Source organism: Neofelis nebulosa, chromosome 8 (assembly GCF_028018385.1).
Source record: "Neofelis nebulosa isolate mNeoNeb1 chromosome 8, mNeoNeb1.pri, whole genome shotgun sequence".
Classification (NCBI taxonomy): Eukaryota; Metazoa; Chordata; class Mammalia; order Carnivora; family Felidae; genus Neofelis; species Neofelis nebulosa.
The window spans coordinates 8948070-8969073 of NC_080789.1; the positions used below are offsets into that span (position 1 = coordinate 8948070).

At 45.5% G+C, this 21004-nt stretch overlaps 1 protein-coding gene and 1 long non-coding RNA gene across 6 annotated transcripts in view; both read right to left on the reverse strand.

Annotated features, from left to right (window-relative positions):
• GRAP2 (GRB2 related adaptor protein 2) overlaps positions 1–21004 on the reverse strand; it is a 67884-nt gene that overhangs the window by 25527 nt on the left and 21353 nt on the right. The window contains exon 1 of one of the 5 annotated variants that reach the window (XM_058741221.1): positions 13097–19389. The exons of the other annotated variants lie outside the window; for them this stretch is intronic. The gene's annotated coding sequence lies outside the window, so the exon portion shown is untranslated. Of the gene's footprint in view, positions 1–13096; positions 19390–21004 lie in introns of those variants that run through there. 5 annotated transcript variants of the gene reach the window in all.
• Positions 8494–13086, reverse strand: LOC131518812 (uncharacterized). The gene is made up of 2 exons (XR_009265292.1): positions 11052–13086; positions 8494–10899 (listed from the first exon to the last, which is right to left on the reverse strand). It is a non-coding gene; the product is annotated as an uncharacterized LOC131518812 (long non-coding RNA).

Genomic DNA, 21004 nt, shown 5'->3' on the forward strand with positions numbered 1-21004 from the left:
GGAATTTGGCCTACAGGCTATACTTGTGGACCCCGGGTACAGGTGTTTATATGTATATCCTACTTCCCCTAATAGTTTGTAAACTTCTGGAGGGGAAGAGCTGTAGCTTAGTGGACAGAGTGTGGGCTTAGGAGTAGATGGGCCTGGATTTAAGTCTGAGAGGTGTCACTCATTTTCCCAGCGTCCTGCTTATCCATTAGCCAGGAGTAACCACATTGACTCCAGAGGGGTGTTAATGCGTATAAAGACGCCGGCACACAGTAGGCGTTCAATAAATGGTAGGAGTGGTTGCTGTCATTTATCCTCAGATTCCCTACCATATCGAACCGGTGCTTAGTAGGCACCTGGGAAACGCTGAGTGAATGAAAACGCGATCAGCAACCTGCCCTCAGAATTATAACTGTAATTGATTTCCTCGGGGAAGGGGCAGCAGACAGAGGACCCATTTACAAGGATCAATTAATTTTCCACTCGAAGGTGCCCTGACTTCTCGGCAAACTCAGCTGCAGATAATAAAACATACTCCCACACTAGAGGTCTGATTTATTTAATCCAATAGAGGGCAATGGTGCACCCCAAACCGTGGATTCCATCCCGTAAATTTTTTTTTTTTTTCCATCTTGAGTGCCCGCAGTCTTTATCTAGGCAGGTTTGGTGATTGTCCTCATTGTCTCCTGTGTGTTTTAAGGCGAGTAAACTTTAACATTTCAACGAGTCTCAAGCCCCTACAGCACATGAGTTACTTTGCCGGGAAAGAGCTAGAAGCCATCTGCGATTACTGGCTCTCTGACACTTAAATTCCCTGAGTTTCCTGGAAAGGTGTTTCTGCTCCTCTCAGAGTGACTAGACCCTCACTCCCGCTTTTGAGTCTAGGTTAATGATTTGTGTTGGAACCCCTACGGTGTGTTTTTCTTTCATCTGAACTCTAGAGCTGTGGTTGGAGACTTTTTGCCTTAGTCGCCTTTTCTTGGGCGTTAGACGTCGGACCAGGACACTGAGAAAGGTCATAGATGGCCCTTCCTGAAAACGTGTAGGCTTAGGATGGACAACTACCTTAGGATTCACCTGCTGGCTATTGCTTAAATATTCTCCTAGGGACCCACATCCATCTCTTTTGGAGAAGAAAGTGAGAAAAAGGAAAGAAAAAGGCTGAGCCTGGCCAAGAGATCAAGGGCTGGCCTTTCCTCAGTTGGGGCTTTCAAATGACAGTTTTGCTCTATTCTAAACCAGCGGAAGCCCTGCTTACAGAATACCTCTTAATCAGCTGGCCATGTTGAAGATGTTAGCCTTCTCGCTGAAAGTCTAACAAGGCGTACGTATTTCTTTACTGTGCCTGCTCTTGAATTACTTCTAACTCATCTTCTGGAGCCTTTAAAATAGAAACCCTCAAATCCTATTCTAGTAAGATCCTCCTTCTGGTTTCTCTGGAGATTCGGATCTGTGGCCACGTGTAGAGGCTAAGTGGGAGTTGAGGCAGCACCAAGCTTGCAGATAGATAGCCATGTCCTTGGGAATGGCCGTCAGGGGCCTCTGCTTTCAAGGATTTACAGCCAACAGCTCCCATGCTTATCTAGACCTCCCCACGCAGGACCATTCCTCTTTAGGTTCAGGATCTCAGGGGAATAAACAGCCTTCTCTGGAGGACCTGGCCTGTTTCCACAGGTGTTCTCTCTAAGGGACATAAACATTTCGGACTTTACGGCAACCAGAGTAAGCAAAGACAAGTGAAATACACTCCACTAAACCATTTCTGGCTAGTTGGCTGAGATTTTAGTACTCTCTAAGAGCCTCCATTTTAAATGATTTTGCACACATGAGACGTTCTTATTTTCCTCTTGTCCTTAGGTGACTCATTATTTCCCCCTCCAAAGCCCTAGGAAGGCACAAATCCCCCCCCGCATGACCAGCAGGGAGCTAGAGGGGACCTCCACGGCCCATCCGAGAACATTAATTCCTCGGTGGTTGATCTGCTGACGCAAGTCTTGAAGACGCAAGGAAGTGGCTCAGGAAGAACCCCCAGGGTGTGCTCCGTCTTCCCTGCAGGTGTGTTTCCTACGTGACAACCATCCTCTGGCTGTTTCACCTCGGCTGGAAGCAGCCACAGGGCTGTCTCTGATGACAGGTAACTCACGGGCAGCGGGTCCTGGAGCGAGAGATGAGACATGGGCGGGAGAGGTGTACCGTTCTCTCCTCCCCGTCTGGGACGGCATTCTGTTACCCCCTCGGCGAGGCTGGCTTCACCCACCCTGACCTTGGGATGCTCTCTCTACCAGTGCACCTCCTGTAGACCCTCTGCCAACCTTTAGGGTCTCAGTCCACCCTTTGGCCTTGCCTTGAGATGGCTCCCTATTTTCCATGGGAAATATTTTCCCATGGGAACCATCTCCTCAGCTTGTTTTTAGCTTTGGGAGCCAAATAAATATATTTCAAAGACGTGCAGACAAACGTGACACAACTGGAGAGTCCCTCTAAATCCCTTATATCCTTATTTAATCAAATTGCTGGTCTGTAGGTCCCTGCCTGTCACTGTGGATTATGGAGATTTCACTGGTCTCAAGGATGTTTTCCTCCTTTTTAATTAGCTCCTCTTTTCCTGCTTAAGGTTTTTTTTTTTTTTTTTTTTTGGTTTTGGGTGGGGAGGGATGGCGAGGGGAAGGGAGGAGAAGGTGGAGACAAATCAGGAGAGTGTCCCTGTGCATGTCCCCTCCCCTCCCCTGCTCTTCCTTCTGGTTATTTATCAGCCTACTCTTCTGTAATCCACACCAGTCTGGCCTATCAAACTTAACTTTCTTTTCTTTTTTAAGATTTTATTTTTAAGCAATCTCTCCATCCAGTGGGAGGCTTGAACTCACAACCCCGAGATCAAGAATTGCGTGCTCCCACCGACGGAGCCAGCTGGGTGCCCCTCTTATTTATTTATTTATTTATTTATTTATTTTCCAAGTTCAAAGCACGTCACATAAAATTTCACTCGCCCTCCACCTTTTTGTAAGAAAAAATCCTTTTCTTTAAGCGTAATGTCTACGTTCTATCAAACTCAAGCAAATCCTATTCTCTTTTTCCTAACTTGCCATTCTCTGCAAGGCAAGATTGCCAGCAACAGTGGAGAGGCACAGACCTGGCTGTCAGAGAGAGACCTGGTTTCAGATCTGTTTGGCCGCTTCCTTGCTCGCTGGGAAAACTTAACCCCCCCCCCACCCCCGGCCTCAGGTTCTGCATCAAGAATTCAGATAATAATCCTCATTCCCAGTGTTGCCAGGGATAGGCTCATCCTTGGCATTTGACAGTTCAGTGTCTTTTTCTCCCATCATTTTGCATCTCACCTATCTACTTCCCTTTCTTTTTTTTTATTAAAATTTTTTTAAGGTTTATTTATTTTTCAGAGACAGAGAGGCAGAGCGTGAGCGGGGGAGGGGCAGAGAGAGAGACACACAGAATCCGAAACAGGCTCCAGGCTCTGAGCTGTCAGCACAGAGCCCGACGCGGGGCTCGAACTCACAGATGGGGAGATCATGACCTGAGCTCAACCGACTGAGCCACCCAGGCGCCCCTCTACTTCCCTTTCTTGTAAACAGTCTCCAAACCGTTTTTAGAAATCCACCAAGCCTATGCCACGGTCCAGCTTCTTAAATCTCTGTTTTTGTTCACTTAACCCCAGGTGAGCGCTAGCTTCTCTCTACTCCCTATGGAGTCCTGGCTCCAGCAACAGCAGAAGGTACGACACAACGTCCTGTAATCAAGACAATCCCGTAAGTAAAGAGAAGAGACAGCCCAAACCAAAGGGAAGTGGTGAAATGGAAGGCTGAGAAACAGAAGACTGATTTGGTTTCTAAACTTTGCCCTCTGCCCGGAGCTCAGTGACTGCACTGCTATCTGTAAAGGAAGCCCCAGGACAGCCACGCAGGGAGCTCACGCAGACCGTGCCTCACCCAAGTCTAGAGACCAGAACCGGCTGAGACTAAGTTCCATGTATCCATGTGGTCTACCATGGGCCAAGGGCCTCACCTGCACTTTGCTACATTAATATGATTATGATCGTTATTCCTAGTGCTACCCGACCGCCACTTCCATTTCATAGCTGGGAAACTGAGGGGGGCGATTACCGTGCAAGTCTGCTGGCTGGCGAGGCTGTGCTCTGTTTCCTTCACCTCGGTGCCTCTGCCGGTCCTAGCAAACCTGGAAAGTCCTGCACTAGTTCAGGGTAATTACCAACGAGCTCAGGGCCCCCCAGACCTTCCTGGGTGGCTGTCCTTCAGCCAAGAAATTGATGGGAGCAATTCTCACACACCCGCAAAATTCAAGCCCGTTATTTCTGCCGCCTCCAGAGGCTGAGCTATCACTTGCTGTTTCCTTGTTTTATCCTGATTGTTCCCTAAAGCAATAACAATTGTCTGCAGAAACACCGTGAATCCCGCTGGCAAAATCCAAACAAGAATGGAGCATGAAAGATACCTGCCCCCCAGAATCAGAAATTATTCCACGAGCCCTACAAGAAGGGCAGGAGGGGGTGGTGGTGGATGTGAGTGGCGGGCAGCGAAGAGACAGACAGACATTTTACAAATCCCCAGGCTTCTCCTTTCTCCCCAACTCCCCCTTCACTTCCTAATTTCTATTCACATCATGATTTCTCTTCAAACGTATCACCGGCATTTTATGGTGCCTTCATGTTCCCTTTTCCTTCTCTTCCCGTCTGTTCACTTCATGTTTGTGTTTATCGATTTGGGCTCTGAACGCTTGGCTCATTTGTCATATATTTGAAAACCTCCGTCTTCTGGCCCTGTCGTCGCCACGGTTGCAACATCGCTCCCAAAAGCAGAGAGTCGATGACTGTGTGGTCACAAGTGCTTTAATCTTCTTGTCACTTTTACTTATATTCCCAAGCCCCTATTTATTATTGGAATACGGGTCATTTTTTAATTCGCTGGTCTCAAAGCTTGCAAAAGTGGACATTAACCCGTATAACAGTTTACTTTGCTTCATTTGATAAGTCTATCCCTCAAAAGTTGGAGGTAACTACATTTCTACATACCCAGTCGCCCCATAAAGGCACTAAAAAGCTGCCAGTAGGAGGGATGCTAATGCGCCTTACTTCCATCCGATGAATAGTCAACAATTATTCTTATCTTTTTTGGAAATGTAGGTCATAATTTGAGTTTGCTTGAACTGAGGAACGCCTGTATTTGCTTTGCTTCAAGTAGTCTCTTTCTTTTTAACTGCTAGTTTTGATGCCCTAACCCTCAGATTCTCAAAGTTGGACGTGACCCGGTCTCTCTCTAATTTATTGAGATGACAGAGAATGGGCAGAGGGGAGGTTGAATTGGAAACGGTGTGGTGCATTGGTTATATTGGAGCAAATGTCTCACTGTAATTTTCAGTTTGAATCCTTCCCTAAGGAGAAAAAAACCAAAAGGAATGTATAAAGATGATGCTCACAAGTCTCAAAATCTTGTGACTGTCCCTGGGTCCTCCACCATCCTCCGGGTGACTGGGCTCAGGCTCCTGGCTCTTCCGGTCATCTCCTTCAGGTAACACCACCGTCTGTCAGTGCTCTTCTCAAAATGCGTTACATAGGTTTGAGCCCAGTATTTAAGGAAATGGTCTCAGCCCGACTGAGCGGAAGGACACATTTGATCCCTGCAGCCGCACGACAGAGCTTTAACCACGGGTGACACCGCTGGCCGTCGGGGTTCCACAGCAAACCAGGAGGACAAAAGCACCAGGGTCCCCCAGCGTGAAGAGGGGCCACACCAGGCCTCTCCACTTGTGATTCTGCGAGAGGCTTTTGGGAGCCAAAACGTGAGGTTCAAACGTCGTCTTTTTGGCTTAGATCTTGTTTGGGGCCTCACCACTGGCCAGGTCCATCGCCATTGTCTGGGCACGGATTTATATTCCCCCACTCTGGCTTCTCTCCCGACTCTTTCCATACAAGCAAGCTTAGTGCCTTTGTGGCCTCTACTCTGTAATAAATGGAACACAGGCTTTGGAGTCAAGAACAGCTGGGCGAGGGTCCTACTCCTTCCTTCACCAGCTGTGTGATCGCAGGCAAACTGGTGATCTCCGAGCTCAATTTCTTCCTGAATGACTCCCTCCAGGTTGACACGAACGTATTCATCGACGCACTCTGAGGATTGACTCCGTACCATTCTCCATGGTTTTCTTCATTCTGTTCCCTGGGAGCTCATGAAAAATGCACCCCAATGCCTTCCTGAGATCAAACTGGGACGTGTCGGTGGCCCTTTCGTTACGTGGTGCTCTAATAACCTTATAGGAAAGAACGTAAACCAGAGCAGGGTCAGCTTCTCTTTCAGGCCCATACTCAGGGAAATGCAACGTGGAAGAAATTTGTCTTTTTCACTCACTTTCCCTCTTTTGTGTTTTCTGTTCCCCACTCCTTGTCCATTTTCCTAGCCTGTTGAGTTCCTTTTATGTCTCTTCTTTTTTTTAATGTGTATTTACTTATTTTGAGAGAGAGAGAGAGAGGGAGCACGCACGCAAGTGGGGGAGGGGGGCAGAGGGAGAGAGAGACAATCTCAAGCTGGCTCCCTGCTCTGCTCAGAGCCCAACGCGGGGCTCCACCCGCGACAGTGAGATTGTGACCTGAGCTGAAGTCAAGAGTTGGACTCAACTGACGGAGCCACCCAGGCATCCCCTTTTTATGTCTTTTAATTAGGCTGCTGTCTACCATGCCCCCATTCACCCTCTCCCCCATCCTGCTTGCTTGATAGAACAAGGACTCCTGGGTGTTGAAGGTTTCTGATTCACACTTTCTGACAGTCATTTTCCCACTCAAGAATCAATGCCATGTTGTCGCACTACCTCCCAGATCTGCTCAAGACTCTCCTCTTGCCATTTTAGGTCTGCAGCAATCTCTTCCTCATCCCATGGGGATCTAAGTCCAAATGGACTTCAGAATACCACACACCCATGCACACATGCCTTAGGAAATGGCTTCTCATTATTCTCCAAGCACTCCCTCTCCATCCTCACCTCTGCAGTGGTCTTCCTTCCGTCACCTGACTCAGGTTGCTATGTACCGTTGTGCAGGTTGTTTAGTGCACAAGGGCCTGTGGCTCAGCCTGCCGTGGGGGCTAAAATCCAACCGGCGCTCTTCTATCAAACTTTGAGTCCTGATGTGGGGCTGCGTCTGCCCAAAGTTAGGGGCACACTTTTCCAACTTAAACAAAGGCATCGGGTCTAACTGCAACTGTTCCTTCTAAACCTTACTCGGGGTCTGCCCTTGTCATACCCTATGCTCTTCTCCTCTCTTGATCTTCTGGGGGACTCAGCGTATTTACCCCTCACTTGGTGCTGCCGCCACATTCAGTGAGGTGGGCAAGCACCTGGCCTTTTGGAGTTTGGCTACTAGAATTCGAGTCCTGGCTGTCCCACCAGCTATCTGGGTGATCTCGAGAAAGTTATTTAATCTCTCTGGGTCTCTGTTTTCTCATCTTTAAAACAGGAATGATAATAATACCTGCCTTCTAGTGTTCTAGTGAAGATATTTGAATACTTGAAATACCACCCAAAGCACTTAGAATGGTGCCTGGCACATAGGAGGCGCTCCGTGCTTGCTAGCTTCTGCTACTTTGTGCATATTCCACAATAGCTAACAATGACTGAGACAGGCTGTGGCTCACGGAAAGTAGGAGCGAGGAAATGTAGCCCTCGCTAAGTAGGGTTGCTAGATAAAATACAGAATGCCCGGTTCCATTTGAATTTCAGACAAATATTCTAGTGTAAGTATATCCCAAATGTTTACCTTCTCCACAGGAATCTCAAAGTGGTAGATGGTGCCTTGTTAAGATTAATGGCAAGCAATCATTTGACCTTTCCACCCTGTCCTGTCTATTCTCTCTGCTGCCCTTCACATCACACAATGCTTGCCCTGTTAGGTCTCTGACATAAAAACTGGGGAGCGGGCCAATCTGTGGCATGAGACCCGCCATCTTGGAATGAAGCCTTTAGGTGTTCCTGTGAACGTTATGGTTGGCATGTAGAAGCATATATTCTCTCATTCGTATATGCGGGGAGCCACAAAATGTCATACTTCCCACTTTCTCTGCCTTTCGTGTGTTATTGCCACTTTCAATGTTGTGTGGGCCAAAAAGCACGCTCTTCCTGTTATGCGTTCTGAAATACTATGTGTTTTGATAAGTGGGTTTTATAGATTGGAATTTCAGTTTCTGTAAGTGAATTTTCTTGTAATCCATATTTGTGTTAAAGCAGGAATCCTCTAAGCCTTCTTACGTATTCAGATACTTCTCTTGTGATTATTCTGGCATTTCACATCGTCGTTCTCAAATTCACTATCTGCTCTCTCGTATCTATAACTTGTCAAATTTTTCCACGCTTGGCATTTGCACCACAGTAAAAAAAAACTCCTGGGCACCGGCCCCAGTGAATTATTAGTAGTCCTGTCACATAGTCACCAGGTTGACATTTACTTATATTATCTGTGTCTCTAGTCCCGATGACAAATAATCCTTGAATTGGTTGCTGATACATCATCCTTTTTTTTATTATTATTATTTTTAAATATGATTTGTGCTTTTCTAGAGCTTTGCCTCTTCCTGGCCACTGTAGAGGAAGCTACTGAACCCCCAGTGGTACCAAATGGGGTTCTGTTCCCCTCTTGATCTTCTCTTTTTTATTCTCTTTTATTTCTAATCCTCCATTACTGACTACTTGTCCAGACCCTTTTCTCTGCTAACTCTGTCTGCATGGCCGAGGAGTGGTGATTTCTCCTCAGTCTGGTCTTCAGATTTTCTGCTGCTTGACCTCACTGGGCTTTCACTCTCCTTACCTCTCTCGGGACTATCTCCTATGCTTTATGCATTCGCTCAGCAGACATCTACTGGGCCCCACTTTGTGCCAGTCATTGTGCTCCGTGGGGATCCAGAGTGGATTAGAGAGCGGTCCTAGACTTTAGCTGGCTCCCAGTCTTGATGGAAAGACACACAAGTTGACCAAGCAAGTGAGATCAGTTGAGCCAAACCTCAAGTGGTTGAGGAGCCCAGAGGAGAGTTCCTAACCCCCCTGGGAAGGGTGCAGGTGCAGGAGAGACAAGGGGGAGCTTCCGGAGTGAGATGACAAATAAACTGAGCCTTGCAGACAGGTCGAGGGCACATACATCACCGATGGAGGGAATGATCCATGTAAATAGGAGTTGGGGAGACCATCTGGTTCATTATAACCATAGTGGATTGGCGTGAGATGGGATTGGTGATTGGGTGGGGGGGCAGATCATGAAGGGCCTTGTACAGCCTGCCAAGGACGTTGAACTTTATGCCAAGGGTGAGGAGGAATCACTGAAAGGGTTGCTAACATTTGCATTCGGAAATGTCCAGTCTGGTGCAGCATGAAGGACTGGAGGGCGAGGTGGAACTGCAGACAGCCAAACCAATGCAGTGGTCAGAAACGGTGAGGGCCTGAAATCTGACAGTGAGAGACTGTGCTCCTTCTCTTGACATTGGGTTTTGATTCCAGGGTAAGTGCTTTACGTGTTATCTCACTTAACACTTGCAAGATCCTGAGGAGTAAGTCCTGTTATTATACCCATCTGATGTATGATGAAACTCAGGAGCAAAGAGGCAACAAAATTGCCCAAGTTCACATGTATCAAGATACGGCAGGGCCAGAATTCAAATTCAGCCTGTGCACTTCATTAATATTGTCCCTGGTGTATTACTTCGACTAACTGGCGGTGGCTGAGAGGCAGAAAGGAGTCTAGAGCAGTGCTCTCTGGCCGAAATACGCAAGCCACAAATGTGAGCCACATATGCAACTTTAAATATTTCAGTAGCACATTTAAAAAACAACAACAACTCGTTTTTAATAATTCATTTAACACAATATATCCCTAATACTATCATTTCAACATGAAATCAATAAAAAGTACTACTGAAATATTGTGCATTCTTTTTTACTGGACTAACTCTGGTGTGTACTTTATGATTACAGCCCATCTTAATTTGCACCGACCGTATCTGAAGTACTGAATAGTACATGTGGCTGGCAGCTACCATATTTGACCAGTGTGGGTCCAGAATGGCTCTCCCATTTCTGCTGTTGATGATACGGTAGACGGTGATAACATTCTCAGAGTTAAGGGACCATTGGAGGAAAAAGATAATTTGGAAGGAGTTTGAAAGGCTTGGGAAACACCTAGGTGGAGATTCCTAGTCAGGGGTCGGATATACAGGTGTGCATCTCAGCGTAAAAGTCTGAGCAGACATATACAGTTGGAAGCTATTGCCAGACAGGTGGTTATTAAACCAGGGTTAGAAGGAACTCACATGGGGCGATTATGTACAAGGACTGAGCTCTGGAAACACAAGGAAGGGATGGACATCTCGTGTAGGTGGAGGGGCTCGCTTGTAGGTATCTCCTCTCAAGTGGGAAGGAAGGACGAAGGGACTGTGATTGCAGAAGGTAAGTTTGTGTAGGTAAAGAGAGTGGGGAAAGACAGGAAGTAGGCCTTCTAACCCAATGTTGGCAGGGGTTCTCTTGGCCCCTCTGCTTCCGTTTTCTCTTCTACAGAAAAATGAGCCCTTTTATGGCTGACTGCTCACAAGATCGAGATGCAAAAAAGGGGAGGAAGAGGCAAACAAAACGTAAATGTTTGTTCAGCCAGGAAGTAAAAACCAACACCCATTTCTCCAATTGCCATTCCATACTCTCTCTCTCTCTCTCTCTTTCTCATTAAACGTTTTATTTTGAAATAACTATCGACCCACGGGAAGTTACAAAAATTTGTCTCCTGTCCTCTTCATCTTCTTCCCACGGGGGTGACATCGTACGTCACCACAGCATGGTATCAGCACCAGGAGACTGACATTGGCGTAATGCTATTAAGGGGACTTTTGGCTTTTCTTTGATCATTTCCTTGTAGGAAGCACCCTGAGTAAAAAGAATCAAAATGAGGTGAGATGTAATTAATGCCCCATCAGGTCCAGAACTTCATGTGTGTTCAAGAGGGTTTATCCCTGTAACTAAGTGACACGCGTCAAATACAATAGTAAATGCCACCTAAATGCCCAGGCCCCAAATACCTTCTTACAGCTGTCTGTAAACTTGTACCAACATTACGTGGTCAGACCAGACTCTTCACTGCCTGTTTGGCTCCATCTTGTTATGGAGAACAGCAAAGAACAGAAGAACAGACAGTTCTGCTGTTCCCATCAGGATCTATAGTGAGAAGAGACAGGAAGGTGCCCCAAATCGCACTGCTGTATGGCCCAGGTCTCCGTGACTACAGAACACAGCCTCAGTTTCTGACATGGCGCTATCTCTTGATAGATGGCTATTTCATGCCCCATCTGCACAGCAGAAAACCAATGGGTTAGGAGAGTTAGCACAAGTGACTCCATCCAACTTCCATGCCGGGAGGATTTCAGAGGAATCCGCAGTACCCGATACGACAGGTTCCTCAATAAATGCTAGGGGTTTAATTGGACCGGCCTACAAAACAAACAGACCCAAAGGATACAGGCACAGTCCTCAAAAGCAGAATCAAACGAAGAAAGAACCAAGAAATCTTCTTGCTTCAAGGAAACAAAAACCAACGAGAGAAAATTAAGCCAACTTGAAGGGAACAGTGGCTGTCCATCAGCCAGGGTTCAGCCAAGGCGAATAACCCATTAATTAACAGAGTGAGAGTTCCTCTGTATTTTTACTCTCAGTGGTAATTTGCTAACCAGTAAATATGGAATGACTTTTTTTCTCCCTTGGAGATAAATGAGCTCTGGTTCTCCAAAAATGATACATCTGGCAAGAGGTAGAAAACAGAAAAATGAAGTGTTTTGTCCATTAAGACTTGAAATTTCAGCAAAATACTTATTTCTGGTAGCTAGGTAAAAAGAATTTGACAATTGGCCTTGGCAATTCCTGAACAGCTGAAGAAGGAAAAATTTAGCAGGAACAGGCTGGGTAAGGGTGGTCAGATGCCTTCAGGCTGAGTGATCTCTATAAATTTATTTTGTGTATCTACACCTTGCCTTATATTGTCATGTGTCATATCCGTGCTACCAGTAATAAAATCGTTCCTGTCAAAGTCAAGACAGGCTGAGAACAATTTGCAGTTGTGAAGAACTATGGGCTGCAGGGAACAAACAGGACACAAAGAATGGGGGGGGGGGTTCCTTACTCTGTTGTAGCCGTTGGAAAGGGTCTCCCGCCCACAGGTGCCAAGAACAGAGCAGCACTCACAGGTCAAGTGTAGAGGAAAAGAGCTGAAATCAAGTTGGCTCTATAAATGCTGTTATCCGATAGTCAAGGATGAGAGAACAAAAGTCATGGGTTGGACGGACTGGCCCTGCGTTGACCAGAATTGAAATTCAGCCCAGGGATCAGTGCTTTTGTTGATCTTCCCCATGACAATGTGTTTCGGCCATTTGTATCCGACCAAGCCATTTGTTTGGGGATGCAGCCTGCATTTTTAAATCTGTGCAGATGCTTACACAGACCCTGCTCTCCAGTCAGACGAGAATGTCACCAGATGTGACTAAACGTGCCTCCTTTTTTTAGCCGTTTAGATGTGAGAAATCCCTCCCATATCAGTCCGCTGCAGGAAACTATTTTTATCAGGGTCTTTCAACCCCAGCTCTGAGACACATGACAGATATTCCTACAAAAGTTCCACGGTCGACAATGAAATAAACCTCGTGCCAGACAGACTCGTACATCAGGGAGGCAGAGAGGGGAGTGAGTTCTGTCTGCGATCGCTTTGAACTGTGGATAAGCTAAGTGGGGGAAGCATGGCAGACAGGGCAGAATTAAAATGTGATCAACGCAGCATCTGGTTTCTCTTCTCTATTCAGCTTCCACAGAAGTGAACATGAAAAAAGGGGAAGGAGGGAGGAGCAAAAAATAAGGAGAGACAGGGCCCCTTCTGGGAAAAACAATTCTAGTTAGTCCTGAATTCTCAACTGTGAATTCCGCCTCAGGAAGCCAGTGGCCACTTTCACTGAGAGCACGTGGTGACAGAAATGCTCAGTTTGATCCAGGCTGGAGCCAGGCAAGGGGTGGCAGCTTCTGCCTCGATCTTTCCGCTGTCTCCCTTCCCCCTTCCAATCACAATAAATATATTTATACTCACTTGATTATGTCAGCCAGACAATACTCCCCTAATTGGCAGCGATCAGGGTTCCAGAACTGCTTGGGTGAACCTGCTGTCTCTCCATCAGGCAGAACAATAAGGGGCCACTAATGCAGTCCCCATTAACAATTTCCGGTGGAATAAAAAACAGTCCCCTGACTCGTGCATGGCAATGAATTTTCCTAACAGCTCCTAAGAGCCAACCCTTCAGGAACTCAGACTTACATGAACCTGCCCAGCATAGAATGCTTGTAGAAATCCTCCCCACCCCCAGCTCTAGTGCATAGAAGAAAAACCATAGCCACTTCCTTCTGCTGGAGGTTCTTTTGTTCTTTTACTCTTTTCGTTTTTCTTCTACAGGCCTTATGGAGCTAACTGTCATTTTTGGTTCTCGGTTCTTTGTCAATTTCAGGGACATCTGGTACACAGTTTACTGCATTTGCTAGCTTTGGTATTTGTAGCTAGGGAGGCGGTCTTTGCTGTGTGTGCATGTTCATTCCACATGCATAATTTACGCACACATCATTTGGAACTTGAGTGCCGTCGTATATTTTGACATTTAAATGTTGACGACCACAGTGCCGATCGTAAGCAATTGCTTCATAAATGTTTATTAGATGAATGAATGCACCAGCAAGGCGAATGTCATTCATTCATTCGTTCATCAGGCATTGGAATGCCTAGTAAGTGCCAGTATGTGCCTTAGTACGTGCTAGATGCTGGGTGTTCAGTGACGCGTACCCACAGTCCCTGGCCGCAGGGAGCTCACGGTGGAAGGGTGGGAGCCCGGCAGGTAAACAGGCAATTGTAAGACACCACAGGGACACAGCGAGAGAGCCCCGGGCAAGGTAGCGCGGAGCTCTCAGGAGAGAGACCTTAGTCTACCTAGGGCAGGGGCTGAGACAGCGGTGTATGTACAGGGGTGTCCTGAAGGTGGTGAGGCTTGAGCTGGGGCTGTAAAGCGCTCCAAAAGGGATGGCACAGTCGAGGACAGGACACGAGAAAGAGCAGGGTGTGAGCAGAGGGCTAGAAGCTGGAGGGCGTTTTGGGAAAGCGCCGAGGCCAGGAGTTGACAAAAATAAAGTAGAGCCCAGGCAGGATCTGGAGGGAAGGGGTCTGGGTGGAGTAAAGAAAGGAGCTTCAACTTCAGTTAGGACCCAAATTCCTCAGGATGGTGCCAGAATGTGGACACACACACACACACACACCCAAAGCAGACTTTGGACCTGCTTTGGAAGCATTGCTGAAGTGCAGTAAGGAGATCCCGTCATGTCCCACACCCGTCACTCATGAGCTGGCTTCTGTATGAGTAAACTGAGGATGTGGACTTTGTGGGCTCTGAGGTTTGCGCAGAGACCACACCTGGGCCTGTTCCCTGTGCAAACCGTGGGGCTCTGAAGGATTGAGGCCACCTCTGAGCAGCACACAGTATCACAGCATCGCTGTCTTACAGGACAGAGATAGGCAGGCATACTGAGTGCGATGCGGCAGAAATCCTTAAGAAGTATGCACAGGAATGTACCGTGTGATGGAGATAATCTTACTGTCCCCAGCCTAGGTCAGGGTCTCATTATCTCAATTCTGAAGAATCCCCAATTAAATGCACAGCACGGATCCCCGCTTGATTACATTTCTCTGCAGCACCGCTTAGCTTATATCCTTTCTGCTCAAAAGCTTGATGACTCCTCTTTCCTTATAGAATCAAGCACTAAGTTCTGAGAGTGACATCCGAGGCCGTCCCCAAGCTGTCCCGTACCCTACCTGCTACAACCTTCACCTCAGCCAGGTGGGGCCCCCGGCAATGGCGTCCATGCATGGCCTACGTGACACGATTTACAAGGCATGGCAGTGCCTTATAATTGCCTGTTGATGTGCCTGCCTCCCTCCCTCCTGCCTCCTGCTTTTCCTTCCTCCAGACCCCCACTAAAGGTCCAACTCAAATTCAAGACGATCTCCTCTAGGGACGCTGTCTGGTTATCTCTGGACCCTTGGGAATCCTGTATGACACTATGTTGTCCATTAGTGACCGTGAATTTCACTTGGCGGTTTGTGTCTAACTTCGCCAGCTAATTTGTCAGCTCCAGAGGGTAGGAACCAAGCCTCCTCCCTGTTTGTAGTCTATGGACCTAGCTCAGTATCCTGCTCGTGATGAATAATTGCTGATGATGGCTTTCCTACACTATAGCTTCTAGGAGACCATTGAGTAAAATCTGTGGGAGGGATGATCATCATTTTGTTACCACAGCGCTGTGGCCCAAAGTTCTTTTCCCCTCTTCTTGAAAAATCTTGGAGAGAGTGGTTTGCTGCCACCATTTTGGAGTAAAGAGAATGTGAAACATTTCTGCTAGGATTCGTAAACAGTATTTTCCAGGCATTCCTTCAGAGCTTAAAGTTCACCCAGGAACGAGCTATTTCACAGATCAAAAGGCGCATATATGCAATCCACCAGGAGGAATAATCACTCTGCTAAATTTAAAAGGGAAAACGGTTGAACCCTCCAGCTTGAAAGTAGAAATGGTTTAGCATCACACGACTGAGGAGGAACACGAGAGACTTACTTAATTTTTGGCCCCCAACGTTTGGTTTTTATTGTACGTGTTCCATTGAGCAGCGCATGGGATTTTTCACAAAAGAAGAAATGGCGTTAAATCAATAAGGAAAATCACCATTTCCTTAGTGATCCAAGAGCATTTAAGGAAGCTGAGCTCTGCCAATATGTACAACTGTGCAGAATTTGTAACTGGGCAGTTAAAACCACCATCTAAGCTGGCAGCTGTGATTTTCCCAGAAGCAGAGCTTCAGAAAGAAAAATAGCTTTTAAACTTCAGTTCCAGTTTTGCAAATTGGATCTGTTCATGAAAAACCGTTTTAAGTCCCAGGGTCTCTCTTTCCTCATTAGTAAAGGATATGATTGTTTCTTTTCACCCACATGGAAATTCATTCATTTACTCCACAAATATTTATTGAGTACCTATCATGAATCAAACACTGTTTTAGGTGCTGGGGAAGCAGATGTGAACAAAAGAGGCAAAGTCCCTAACCTTGTGGAGATGGTCTTCTGGCTGGGGGTGGGGGGTCAGATAATAAGTAAGTAAGCAAATAAGTAGACACCTACTATGCCAGGCATAAATAATGGAAATAATGTTACCATCTTATTGTACTTGGAAAATTAATTTCTAGAAAATTAAAAATGAAGACTCCTCCATGAATATTATCTTAGCTCATATATGTCACATATATTAAGAGGTATTTTAAAAAATAACTAGTAAAGAATACATAGATTACTCTTTACACGTGACTTTGACATTCCCTACTGACTTTCCAAAGGGTGGGCAGTCTTGTGTCTCTGTATTTTTCCTAGACCCCAGGCCCCAGTCATAATAGCACCAAGGAAGGTTCCCCGGTGACATGACGTTCAGATTGTCCCTAGGTGTTCCATCTTCCCCAAAGACTCTCCTCCTCCTTTTTCCAATCCTTGCCACTCGATAGCATGGCTCCAAAGTCACTTTCTCTGTGTAACCTTTCCAGACCCACCAAGTAGAGCTGAGTTCTCCCTCCCTTCTGCCCCAAGGGTATCCTGGCACTTTCTCAGTCAATTACATCATTTAATGGAAGATTTTTGCAATGATTTGTTTACTTCTGTATCTTCCCTCCTAAATTGTAAATTTCTCCAAGTAGAGAGAGTCTCGTTTGTAATTTTATAGCACAGCACAGTGCCTGGCACATAGTGGGCCCTCGATAAACATTTGATGAATGAACGAATGACCTTCTGTCTCTTCTGTTTTGGCTTGTGCTGAGCTATGCAGATGAGAATGAGGTGACTGTGGCAATGTGACAGAGGAAAACCAACTGACTAATATGGTAAAGACCTTTAGTTTGCTCTTACAAACAATGGATTTTAAACATTTGAGCTCATGGGCTGCAGATGATAAGGAATTTTGAAACCAACGTTTCCTAGATGATATTTCTTTGTGTACTAAATCTGGATGGTTGAGAAGTTCAAATAAATGATTAAAGCATGTAAAGCAGAACGATTAAGTCATCTGGATCATCTACTGCAGGAGAGAAACTTAGAGAGACTTAATAATGGTTCTTAATGAAAGGAGAGATTGTATTCCAAGGACAGCTAAACATCCTCCCTCTGCATGCACACAAAAGGAGACAAAATGAGGTTACAGTGCTGGGAGACTTACGGTAAAAACAAAGAAGTCAGTTTCAGGTGGGATGCGGGAAGTCATTTCAAGTTATTGTTGCAAATAACTCACATGTTGTGGAAGGCTTGCTCAGAACCAGGCATCGTTCCAAATGTTTTACCAGGTGTTCTTTCACCACAACAAACCCAGGCGGGTCCGTTTTTTGGATGTATTTCTCCCATTTTACAGGCGAGGAGATGGAGGCGCCATAACTGATGGTTAAGTAACTCACCTGGGCGGCACAGCTGGGAAATGGTGCTGACGCTCCAGCCAGGGCCGCCTGGCCCCCGAGCTGTTGCTCTTACCTACTCTGCTTACGGCTTTACTAGAGGTTGAAATAGAAGCCAGACAGACCCTCGTCTCAGGACGGAGACCTAAAACTTAGCCCACGGAAGCTCAGTAAGTTCCTGTGGCTCCTTTAAATTTGAACAAGAAAATCCTTGAGCACATAAACTGTCCTTCATTGCCAGGGCAACTAGTTTTCTCATGGGCTTCACTACACCAGTGTGTGTGTGTGTGTGTGTGTGTGTGTGTGTGTTCGGTGAAATTGGAGTACCTGCTTTTCTTTTCTTTGTTCTAGTGAGTTGGTCTACCAGCTCGTCTTTCTAATGAGATGTTGTGTTTTGTTTTGTTGTTGGCAGTCCGCACAATGGTTTAAGCATCCACGTGTGTGTGTATTTATAAGAGGAGACACCAGTCGAGTCAAATTTAGATGTTATGATTTTAACTCCATAGTGATGGAATTTACTCTTGGGGCTGAAAAGTCAGCATCTCCTCTGTTCTTTTTTTCCAAGGCAACCTTGTTTAGCCTGCCCTGGGGACATAAGCAGGGGGGTCATGGGCAGCACCGAACAGGGGCAGCTTGCTGAGCAACTCAGATGCTGAGCACAAGGAAGTCAAGGCTCCTCTGGTCCTCGTGCTGTGCCCCGGCTGCAGGATGCCTGGAGGCTTGCTCCGGGGAACCAGGGCCGCCCAGTAGGAGCCCTGTGAAAGGGTGTGAATGAGTCACTACACTTTTCAGGTTGACTGAGATGACTTCTGTTGATTTTCTTCGAATTTAGATCTGTTATCAGTGTTCACACATGGGGCCTAACGGGAAGAAGGGTGAACATTTTCTTGATAGTGCCTGGCCTTTGGCAGGGTTGTGATAAGATTTGGGTTAAGATGTGACTCTGCAGGAATGTGTAGGTCAGCATGTGTGTCCCGGGGTGTGCTGAGGGCCTCCAGGGGGCATGCTTCAGTGTCCTGAGCTGGAAGGAGACCCATCAGGTTAGGTACAAATGTTTTCTGATGTTGTATACGAGTCGCCTGGGTTGGTACTTACTATTTGAGGGCATCTGCAGGCTCTGGGAGTTGGTCAGACTTTAGGGGCCATAGTTTGGGAGAAACACTTTTTAACATGGGTCCCCCACCATGACTAGATCAATTATTGGTGCCTTGGTTAAGGGTTTGGGTTCTAGAAGCTCACTTAACTTTTCTGGTCTGTTTCCCCATCTATAAAAGGGATATGACAATGGTACCCACCCCCTTGGGCAGGGCTCAATAGATTAATACATGTCAAGAGCTTGGAGCAGTGCCTGGTATTTAGTTAGCATTAAATCTGTATTTATATTGATTCACACATCTTTGTTGATACAGCTTCATATTTGGCAGAGGACCAGTTTCAATGCTTGTGCAAAATAGGTGCTTAGTAACTATTTGTTAAATGTTGAAGGAATTAGAAGAATGGATTTAGTGGCATACGTGAATGGCAACTTGTTTTGATTTCTCGGGAACCTATAATTTTGGGTCAAACTGGACACTAAATTTAATCCTCTATAGAGAAATATTTTAAAAAAGTGGAGTTTTCTGCAGTCAAACATCCATTTCTGCAGAAAAGAAGGGAACGGAGATGATGGTTTTGCATGAAGATCACAGTGGGAATGGCATGAAAAATTGAATGGAAGGACAGGTAGCAGGGTCCATGACTCTAAGGCAAATAAAGAGAAATATCTAATATAATCAGACACTTTAAAACTACAAACTTATGTTAATTTTGAGTCTACAAAAATAAAAATTAAAAAAACAGGAGTAAAATCTCTGACCTGTATTTACCTTGTATTGATTTTCTAACAATGACAGCTTGAAATGAATAATTTAATTTAAAAAACAGAAAGAAAATGAACAGTCTAATGTTTTAGGACCTGGTACGTTTTAAGAGTGCATTAATATTAGGTTGAATCGTATGAAATTGCCACTTCTTTTGGTGAAAAATGGTCAGACATTGTCAATTTCATACGGTTCAATTTAAGTTTTTTTAAATGTTTATTTGGTTTTGAGAGAGAGAGAGAGAGTGAGAAAACGAGCGTGAGCTCGAGCAGGGGAGGCAGAGAGAGAGGGAGTCACAGAATCCGAAGTAGGCTCCAGGCTCTGAGCTCTCAGTGCAACCCCTATGCGGGGCTCGAACATGCTAACCACGAGATCATGACCTGAGCCGAAGTTGGAGGCTCAACTGACTGAGCCACCCAGGCGCCCCATCATATGGTTCAATTTAATATATTTAAGCTAACTGACACTAAATCAAAACACTATGTTACCTTGCCCTTTATTGCCTTTTAGCTATGGCTATAGAACTGAATTGGCCAATTTTATTTGTCTTAGCCTCTTTTGTCTCTCAGAATTTGTGCACAGTCGGTGCTAAACAAATGTTTTGTTAATTGAGTGGGGTTTCTGTTATCTTCTCTCAAAAATTAAGCCTAAATTTTGTTACACTACCTAATGCCAAGACTGCCCTTAAAATATAATTAACAAAGTGTTAGCTTCATTTCATGTTTCATGATTTAGATAAATCCTTTCTGTTTCTTATTTGGGTAGCACTGGGAAGCTAATTTATACATTATTAATATAATGTACAGGCAAACAAGACTCCGCTTGTGCACACAAGCCATGACAAGAATAAATTCAGGTCAGATATATTTTTGCAATTAAGGAAAAGTGTTATTATAATAATGAGAAATGACTGTTTATGTGACATATCTCTGCACATTAAAATGCATTATAGACTCATAAAGGAGGTGAATGGCAGAATCAGGCAAGCTTTCTCCTGAAGGTTCCAATCATTTAGGACTCAGTCGAGGCATCCAAAGCGCCCTGCGATGAACCGAAAATGATAACCTTCAGGATCCCCAGGAATGAAGAGCTTCATTATTATTCATATAAGATTTCATAACAGTTGGGATTGGTCCAAAAGTTAGGAAACGTACTGAAATAACTGAGCAGGCAGCATGAAATGATTTTCAACGCAGAAAATAAAAATCTTCTATGGGGGAGAGGTGGAGAATGTTCATGGAAGAGTGTGAATAACCCATGAAGTATTACACCTGCTTGGGCCTCAATTTTCCCCTATTTGTTACCTACCCCCTGGAAAATATTCATTCCCTATAACATCTGTGGCTGCAAGGGTGAATGGGATCATGCCTTAAAATGAGATGCATTTCTTAGAGGGAGAAGCCAGAGTTCGAAAATGCATTATTTAGGGTTTTGATTGACCCAGAGCTGTGAGAACAGCCACATTGCATAAGCAGAGCTCTGAGAAAACAGAGTTGCTTTCGTTTTTCAAACAGAAGAACCACAGTCCTCTGTTTATATCCTTAGACAAATCAAAGAAATGTGCAAGAGAGGGCTCACGAAATCACCAGTTTTAACTTTCCCCCCAATGCCATGGATTTTTCTTAGA